Below are 10,065 nucleotides of genomic sequence, written 5' to 3' on the forward strand. Positions count from 1 at the left end.
TCCCATTTGTTTACTCTTGTTTTTATTTCCATTTCTCTAGGAGGTGGGTCAAAAAGGACCTTGCTGTGATTTATGTCATAGAGTGTTCTGCCTATGTTTTCCTCTAAGAGTTTGATAGTTTCTGGCCTTACATTTAGGTCTTTAATCCATTTTGAGCTTATTTTTGTGTACGGTGTTAGGGAGTGATCTAATTTCATACTTTTACATGTAGCTGTCCAGTTTTCCCAGCACCACTTATTGAATAGGCTGTCCTTTCTCCACTGTACATTTCTGCCTCCTTTGTCAAAGATAAGGTGACCATATGTGCGTGGGTTTATCTCTGGGCTTTCTATCCTGTTCCATTGATCTATCTTTCTGTTTTTGTGCCAGTACCATACCGTCTTGATAACTGTAGCTTTGTAGTATAGTCTGAAGTCAGGGAGCCTGATTCCTCCAGTTCCTTCTTTCGTTCTTAAGATTGCTTTGGCTATTCGGGGTCTTTTGTGTTTCCATACAAATTGCAAAATTTTTTGTTCTAGTTCTGTGAAAAATGCCAGTGGTAGTTTGATAGGGATTGCATTGAATCTGTAGATTGCTTTGGGTAGTAGAGTCATTTTCACAATGTTGATTCTTCCAATCCAAGAACATGGTATATCTCTCCATCTATTTGTATCATCTTTAATTTCTTTCATCAGTGTCTTATAATTTTCTGCATACAGGTCTTTTTTCTCCTTAGGTAGGTTTATTCCTAGATATTTTATTCTTTTTGTTGCAATGGTAAATGGGAGTGTTTTCTTGATTTCACTTTCAGATTTTTCATCATTAGTATATAGGAATGCCAGAGATTTCTGTGCATTAATTTTGTATCCTGCCACTTTACCAAATTCATTGATTAGCTCTAGTAGTTTTCTGGTAGCATCTTTAGGGTTCTCTATGTATAGGATCATGTCATCTGCAAACAGTGACAGCTTTACTTCTTCTTTTCCGATTTGGATTCCTTTTATTTCCTTTTCTTCTCTGATTGCTGTGGCTAAAACTTCCAAAACTATGTTGAATAAGAGTGGTGAGAGTGGGCAACCTTGTCTTGTTCCTGATCTTAGTGGAAATGCTTTCAGTTTTTCACCATTGAGGATGATGTTTGCTGTGGGCTTGTCATATATGGCCTTTATTATGTTGAGGAAAGTTCCCTCTATGCCTACTTTCTGCAGGGTTTTTATCATAAATGGGTGTTGAATTTTGTCAAAAGCTTTCTCTGCATCTATTGAGATGATCATATGGTTTTTCTCCTTCAGTTTGTTAATATGGTTTATCACATTGATAGATTTGCGTATATTGAAGAATCCTTGCATTCCTGGAATAAACCCCACTTGATCATGGTGTATGATCTTTTTAATGTGCTGTTGGATTCTGTTTGCTAGTATTTTGTTGAGGATTTTTGCATCTATGTTCATCAGTGATATTGGCCTGTAGTTTTCTTTCTTTGTGACATCCTTGTCTGGTTTTGGTATCAAGGTGATGGTGGCCTCGTAGAAGGAGTTTGGGAGTGTTCCTCCCTCTGCTATATTTTGGAAGAGTTTGAGAAGGATAGGTGTTAGCTCTTCTCTAAATGTTTGATAGAATTCGCCTGTGAAGCCATCTGGTCCTGGGCTTTTCTTTGTTGGAAGATTTTTAATCACAGTTTCAATTTCAGTGCTTGTGATTGGTCTGTTCATATTTTCTATTTCTTCCTGATTCAGTCTTGGCAGGTTGTGCCTCTCTAAGAATTTGTCCATTTCTTCCAGATTGTCCATTTTATTGGCATAGAGTTGCTTGTAGTAATCTCTCATGATCTCTTTTATTTCTGCAGTGTCAGTTGTTACCTCTCCTTTTTCATTTCTAATTCTATTGATTTGGGTCTTCTCCCTTTTTTTCTTGATGAGTCTGGCTAGTGGTTTATCTATTTTGTTTATCTTCTCAAAGAACCAGCTTTTAGTTTTATTGATCTTTGCTATTGTTTCCTTCATTTCTTTTTCATTTATTTCTGATCTGATTTTTATGATTTCTTTCCTTCTGCTAGCTTTGGGGTTTTTTTGTTCTTCTTTCTCTAATTGCTTGAGGTGCAAGGTTAGGTTGTTTATTCGAGATGCTTCCTGCTTCTTAAGGTGGGCTTGTATTGCTATAAACTTCCCCCTTAGAACTGCTTTTGCTGCATCCCACAGGTTTTGGGTCGTTGTGTCTCCATTGTCATTTGTTTCTAGGTATTTTTTGATTTCCTCTTTGATTTCTTCAGTGATATCTTCATTATTAAGTAGTGTATTGTTTAGCCTCCATGTGTTTGTATTTTTTACAGATCTTTTCCTGTAATTGATATCTAGTCTCATGGCGTTGTGGTCAGAAAAGATACTTGATACAATTTCAATTTTCTTAAATTTACCAAGGCTTGATTTGTGACCCAAGATATGATCTATCCTGGAGAATGTTCCATGAGCACTTGAGAAAAATGTGTATTCTGTTGTTTTTGGATGGAATGTCCTATAAATATCAATTAACTCCATCTCGTTTAATGTATCATTTAAAGCTTGTGTTTCCTTATTTATTTTCATTTTGGATGATCTGTCCATTGGTGAAAGTGGGGTGTTAAAGTCCCCTACTATGAATGTGTTACTGTCGATTTCCCCTTTTATGGTTGTCAGTATTTGCCTTATGTATTGAGGTGCATCTATGTTGGGTGCATAAATATTTACAATTGTTATATCTTCCTCTTGGATTGATCCCTTGATCAGGAAATGCACATTCTTAAATGTGATTATTTTAACTTCATTATGATTAATTTTAATAAAATTATATACAGTTTTCTGGAATCCAGTTTATCATTAATTAAAATGAAAGGTATGATTAATACATCCACACTAAAAGTGTTTTTAAAAATTAAGCAAGAAAAAAATACACTAATAAAGTAAATGTGAATTTTATTAGTAAATAAGGAAAGTTAATTGGTTTGAAATAATTAGAAATAGACATATCCTAGATTTAAATTGGGTGTAGAATAGAAATCCCACAGAGAATGTAACTTTAATTCAAAAGGTAATACGGTGAGTTTTACAAATCATAACTTGAGTGTGGGTGGAAAATCGCTTCGGTTTCTTTTTAAAGTGTGCATTCCTGGTCCTCATTTCCAAATATCCTAATGAGATTCACAAGAAACTAAATTCCTAACAAGAATCTCCAGGTAATTCTAATGAGAGACACTGTTCCAAGAGAGTATGTACTCATTTTACCACTCAATAGAAGAGCTCAACAGAAATAGTTAATCAGATTTGATAATGCTGCAGCAGTGCTAACTATAAGAGTAATAGTAATAATAACAATTACAAAAGCAAACAAATTAATAGCTTTATAGTTGTCAGTCTGCTATGAACTTTCTTTTAATGGTTTCTACTAATTCTTATAAAAATCTGAGTTCCTACAAATTAAGTTCATACTTCTGATAAAGAATTTAGTCTAAGAAAAGAGAAGCTATTTGTCTATGTCCTGTTAAGTAGCAAGCATCAGCAGTCTCTGACAGCAGAGACTTCTCCCATAATCCTCCCTGCTAGACACTTCTATTTAAAATCATAATTTTAATAGTGCAAGTTGAAAACAACATATATTTATATAATTACTATGTACCATGTTAATGTATCACATGACTAATAGAAAGACACCTTTCTGATGTTGATTCTTCCCATACAAGAACAAGGTATTTACTTCCATTACTCATATCTTTTTTTAAGACTCTCCATAATGCTTCACTATTTTATCTATTGAATTTCTAAAATGTATTGAATGAGTTATTTCTAAATATGTAAATTTTTGTTCTATTGCAACAGAGTTTTTTTTTCTTTCTATGATGTTTCTTATCAATTTTTATAAGGAGAAGTAATTTTGGTATATGATTAGATCACCAATTTAACACATTGCTTATTTTAATTTTTTGTCACATTACTAAAATTTTCTAGGTAATGTATCTGTAAATTGTTAAAATTTTATACCACTTATGCCTCTCACATAATCATATGATAGTTGAAAAAATGCATATTAATCAAGAACTGTGTCAAGCACTGCATTGAGTGTTGGAGTGAAAAAAACAAAAAGCAAAACCTTGCCTCATTAAACTTACAATTTACTGGTAATCTCAGGCATTTGCCAAATAACCATACAGAAATATAATTCCAAATTGGATAGGTTCCATTAAGAAAATACAGAAAGTTTTTTTTTCAATAAATTTATTATTTTATTTATTTATTTTTGGCTGCGTTGAGTCTTTGTTGCTGCACGCAGGCTTTCTCTAGTTGCACACAGGCTTTCTGTAGTTGTGGCGAGTGGGGACTACTCTTTGTTGCGGTGTGAGGGCTTCTCATTGCAGTGGCTTCTCTTGTTGTGGAGCACAGGCTCTAGGAACACAGGCTTCAGTAGTTGTGGCTTGCGGGCTCTAGAATGCAGGCTCAGTAGTTGTGGTCCACAGGTTTATTTGCTCCTCATGTGGGATCTTCCTGAACCAGGGCTTGAACCCATGTCCCTTGCATTGGCAGGCAGACTGTTAACCACTGCACCACCAGGGAAGCCCAAGAAAATACAGGAAGCTTTTAATGTATGCCACGGGGCATGTGATTAGCAGTTCAGATTTTAGAGAAATGCTGCAGTTAACTAGAAGTGTTACGGAATATTATTTTACATGGGTGGCACTATTTGAAAGCTCCAGGCATGAGGGAAAACAGGGCACAATGGAGAGCCTAGGGCCTGGTGACTGAGGCAGAGACCACAAAGGGGGATGAGATAGGAGAGTGTATTATCTACTGCTGTGTAAGAAATTACCCCCTAATTTAATGGTTTCTAACAATAAAAATGTATTTTCTAACGGTTTTTGGGAGTCAGGGATCAGAGTGTGACTTAGTTAAGTGCCTCTGTCTAACATCAATACTGAAATTATAGTCTGTAGGCCACCTGGGGCTCTGGTCACACCTATAGACTCAAAGTGAGGGGGGATAAATCCAGTTACAAGTCCATTCATGTGGTTGTTGGCAAGTCTCTCTCCCTCGACACATGAGCCTCCTACAGGACTGCTCGACAAGGTGGCCTAACATGGTGATCAAATCCAAGAAAGCATGAGAGAAAGCAGCCAAGATGGAAGCCAGTCTCTTTACAGCTTAATCTTGGAAATGACAAGTCACTCCTTCTGCTATTCTATGTTACAAAGGACTCCATAAGTCCAGCCTCCACCACCCACAGCCTCTCCCTCCCCAACCCACACCACCACACACACACATGCACACTCCATCCTTCCGATCTTCTCCATCTCACTGTCTATTGTTTCTGTTCCCAGGGTGACCATAAGCTGTGGCTGAACCATAACACTCTTCACGAACGCATAACCTGACAGTGCTTTGCAAAACGCCCATACTGTGCCCCTCTTACTCCCTGTCTGACGACTTCTTTGTTTGAGCCGTTACAGGACCTCTTTTGGCACGTTCCTTTGCACAACCTGAAAATATGTGGGAGTTAATGTCCCAAGGGATAAACTTTGAACAGTAGGATTCAGTAATTTGTGGGTAAATTCATTCGTATTTATCCCTTCCAATAGAAGGACCCAAAATGAAGCTAGTATGGATTTTTGAGAGTAATCATGGTATTCTGCAATTTGTCTTACTTAGTGGTAGGCAGTTCAATAATCTATACTTGTATCATCTCTCCCTTCCTCCTTGCCACTTTGTCTTTCACTTCTGCTCCCTAGAAATGAACATAACTCCTCTGCCTCAGGCTCAGCTTTCTGGAAAGACTAAGCTACCAGTTTGTACTTAGAATGCTAATCTTCAAGGTGGAATTTCGGAACTGAATTTTACCCTCAACTGAAAGCAATAAGAACACCATGTAACAGCACAATCACTAAAGATTTTATGTGTCATTTGGATGAGGTATAGGTGGAAGGTGAAGAGTTCAGATTTATAATGGCTAAGGCACTTGAGCAGTATGACAGCAAAAAATAATTATACAGACTGTGAAGTGGGTTGGCTTTTTATAAACTGCTAACCATAAGAATGTACTGTAAACCGTTGTTATTTTTAACCCAAATTTTAGTCTAAAAATATGTGACCTTCAAAAATTAGAAGTTTGCATTCCTATATCCCTTACCTAGAGTTTCCAGGTTTCATTATTTGCTATATATCCTTGATCTCTCACCCTCGGCCTACCTAAACATACACTCACAACAATACACATTTTGATTACATATTTATCCATTATTTAAAACTAAGTTTCTGATACTTCACACAAGTATTTTAGCTTGTATTTCATTTTTTAAAAATGATATTTTAACTAATTGTAATGTAATTATCACACCCAGAAAATTTAAGCCTGGTATACAAAATGTTCTTTAATATGTATGTCATGTGTTCAATATAACAATTTCCCCCAAATATGCCGTTGAATAGTTTTCTAGTTGTTTTTATTCCTTAGTTCTGATCCAAGATCTAATAAAAGTTCACATATTGAATTTTTTGGTCATCTAGAACAACCCATATTCCTTTTATTTTTATAACATGGTCGTTTTCACAGTTGTGACTGTGAGAATTTTCTTCACTTACTTCCAAATACCAGCAATGAACTTGACTAAGAGCTACAAATCTACCACTCTGAAATCCAACTCTGTGATAACACTGAGGTAACAGGCTATCCCTAAGGCAGATTCATGGAATAAACGGGACTCCTCTTGGAGCTGATGTTGCCAGTAACAGTGTCCCTTTACTTTCCATTCTTGATATTGAAATTTTTCATTCTTATGGGAAGCTCTTCTCTCTTTTTTCTTGGTCATTGTAACTAGAAGTTTGTCAATTTTATTGAACTTTTCAAAGAATATGCTTTTAATTGCATTGATTTTTTTATTTTTCTATTTTTAATTTCTTCTCCATTCTTTATTACTTCTTTCTACTTGCTTTGGGTTTAATTTGCTCTGTTTTTCTTTAAAAATTTCTTAAGATGAAAAATTAGATTATTGATCTGAGTCATTTCTTCTTTCCTAATATAAGTATTCAATAGTATAAATGACCCTGAAAGCACTGCTATAGCTGTATCCCTCATATTTTGATGTGTTGTATTTTTATCTGTATTTCATACAGACTATTTTTTCATTGGTTTTAGACTTCCCCTTTAACCCTGGGTTATTTAGAAATGGGATGTTTAATATCTAAATATTTGATAATTTTTTAGATTTATTCCTGTCTGACTTATAGCTAAATTCTATTATGCTATTAAAATGTAGCTATGATTTCTACTCTTTTAAATTGTTTGAGATATTTTTATTGGCTTATTATATGGTCTATCTTGTTGAATATTCATATGTGTTTGAAAATAATGTGTATTCTACTGTTGTTGGGTGAATTGTTCTATAAATGTCAATTAGGACTATTTGGTTGATAGTGTTCAAATCTTCTATACTCTTACTGTCTTTCTGCCTATTTGTTCTATCAATTACTGGGAAAGGATTTTTGATGTCTTAATTATAATTTTAGAACTGCCGACTTGTTTTACTAACGTCCATTTTTGTCTCATTTATTTTGATGCTCTGTTATCAGTAATATATATATATATATTTATGGTCATTATGTCTTATTGGAGAATTGACCCTTAATGATGATATACTGTCCCATTTTATTCTGGATAGTATTCCTTGTTCCAAAGCTGGCTTTTTCTGATATTAACATAGCTATTCAAGGTTTGGGGGGATATTTTCATGGCATATCTTTCTCCATCTTTTTACTTTTAACTTATCTTTATCAGTATATATTAACTGCATTTCTAATAGACACAGTAGAGTGGGATCTTGCTGTCTGATCCAATCTGACAATTGCAGTCTTAAGAAAGTTATATTTAAGCCATTCATAAGTAACGTGATTATGGATGTCGTTGGATAAAAACTTTCCTAAATTGCTAGCTGTTTTGTATTCATTTAATTTATTATATACTCTTGCTCTGCCTTCTTCTGCATTAAATAAACATTATATAGTATATCATTTTACCTCCACTATTGACTTATTACTTATACATGTCTTATAAAGTTTGTAGTAATTTCCTGCTAATTAAAAATATACATTGTTATCTTTTTAATGAATATACTTTAATTAATCAGGCTCTACCCTCAAATGATTGTTTCACCTATCATATAAGGTCGTTAAAACTGGCCTTAATATACCCTAAGGCCAGTAGTGTCACTGTTCTTTCTGATTAAAGCTTTTGTCTTGTGGTGGAAATAAAGAGGAAGCATCAGGATGCATATATTTGTCCCACCCACATGACTCTGTTCCCCTCTCCAGTCTGTATCACCGTAGGCGCTTCTTAGTTGAGTTTTCAGACGCTTTGCTGTGAGAGGCCAATGGGGCTCATGAAGAAAGAGTCCTTCAGGGCATGCAGACTCCTCCAGTTTCTTCAGTACAGTGTTGTTTCACATGGCATTGCCAGCCTGCAATCATCCTTCTTCAAGTATCTGCTCTTCTTGCATCCTACCAATTTTGTTTTGTTTTGTGTTGTTTTAAGAACGTGTTTTTTTCTGTATATAGCAGTACTATTGTACTATTTGGAACATTAGTCTTCTCTTAGATATCACTTTCTAAGAAAGACAACTTCACATCTGACTCTGACAAACTGTAAATTCTTAAGTATGTATTACCTGCTTGAATTGTCACATAATAGTAAATGTTACACTGAAAATATTTTATGATGAAAGACCTTTGGAATAAAATACCCTTGGAATGTGTAAACAAAGTTTTAACATATTAAACAGGGAACTTTTTAAACAGAAGTACTTAGTAAGTTTCTCACAACTTGACATAACCTTAAATATATACCTCACTTAGAATGATTGCTTCTATCATAGAACAGTCCTATGCTGAGATCTATTCCATTATTGAAATAGCTGAAAATCAATGTGTTATTGGGAGATATATAGCCAGGTGTATATTCACATTGTCAGTATGCTTTATAGTAAATGCTCAAGGACTTAAAATTATTATAGCTAAGTGATTGGCCCTTGAAATTCAGGGATTACTGCTATGTATTTTGATTCTTGCATTTTATATAATAGTAAGTTCATTTGGTTCAGAGCCCTAAATGTTTCCAAATGACTACAATTTTTTCAATGCCAGCAGTTTGGAAAATAATTGCTTTGAATCTCATTTTTTTTTTTTTAATTACCCATCATCTACACTATGCCATCCAGACAAGAGAACAGTGAAGTAAAAAAACATTGTTGATTTTTTGGTTACATTACAAAGTCTTCCCATTAACGTATATTGATATGGAGGTTTTTTAAGTGCAAGGACTAAGATCATTGAAAGTATAAAATAACATGTCTTAAATTTTGTTGTTGCTGGTAGATAGGCTCTGCTATAGAAATGCTGATTTGAAGGATAGTCACAAAAAGTCACAAAATCAGATATGTAAATTTTACATGGATTAGAATATATTAGCTCAAATTTAACTTAATCCTAATTTTAGAAAAGCTACAGAACTTAACAGATAGTCAAGTAAAAAGCTTATTATAATTTGTAATAAGACAAAAGATCATATATTCATACCATTCCACACTTCACAATATATAGGGCATGGAATTTCTAACACTTTTGATATCTTTGGCTTAATCCCATAAAGTTAACATTAAGAACTTCAATATTTTTTGAGAAAGATTAACAATTTAAACAAATATTACATATGGTTTAGGATTTACTAAATGAAAATTGAAATTCCGTTCTGAAATTTAGTGATTGTTGATTTCTTCAATCCACATAAAATTAATTTCAGGACACCAAGGCATAGTTCAGTCAGATGAGCACAAATTTCCTTATTTTCTCTGTTCAGTGTTAGACAAGAAATATTCAAATATAAACCATACTATCTTCTGTCTGATGATAGTGTGTCAGATACAGTGGTGTTCATCAACCCAATCTATTCAGCCTCACTGTTTTCCTAGTCTTTTTTTATCTAAGGAAAGCAAAGTAGCATGGTTCCAACGAGATGGAAACAAGTCACTGAGTTGAGCTTTTGGGAATGTTTTGAAGAATGGTGAGTCTCCATAGGCAG

Source organism: Leucopleurus acutus (genome assembly GCF_964270905.1).
Source record: "Leucopleurus acutus genome assembly, chromosome: 3".
Classification (NCBI taxonomy): Eukaryota; Metazoa; Chordata; class Mammalia; order Artiodactyla; family Delphinidae; genus Leucopleurus; species Leucopleurus acutus.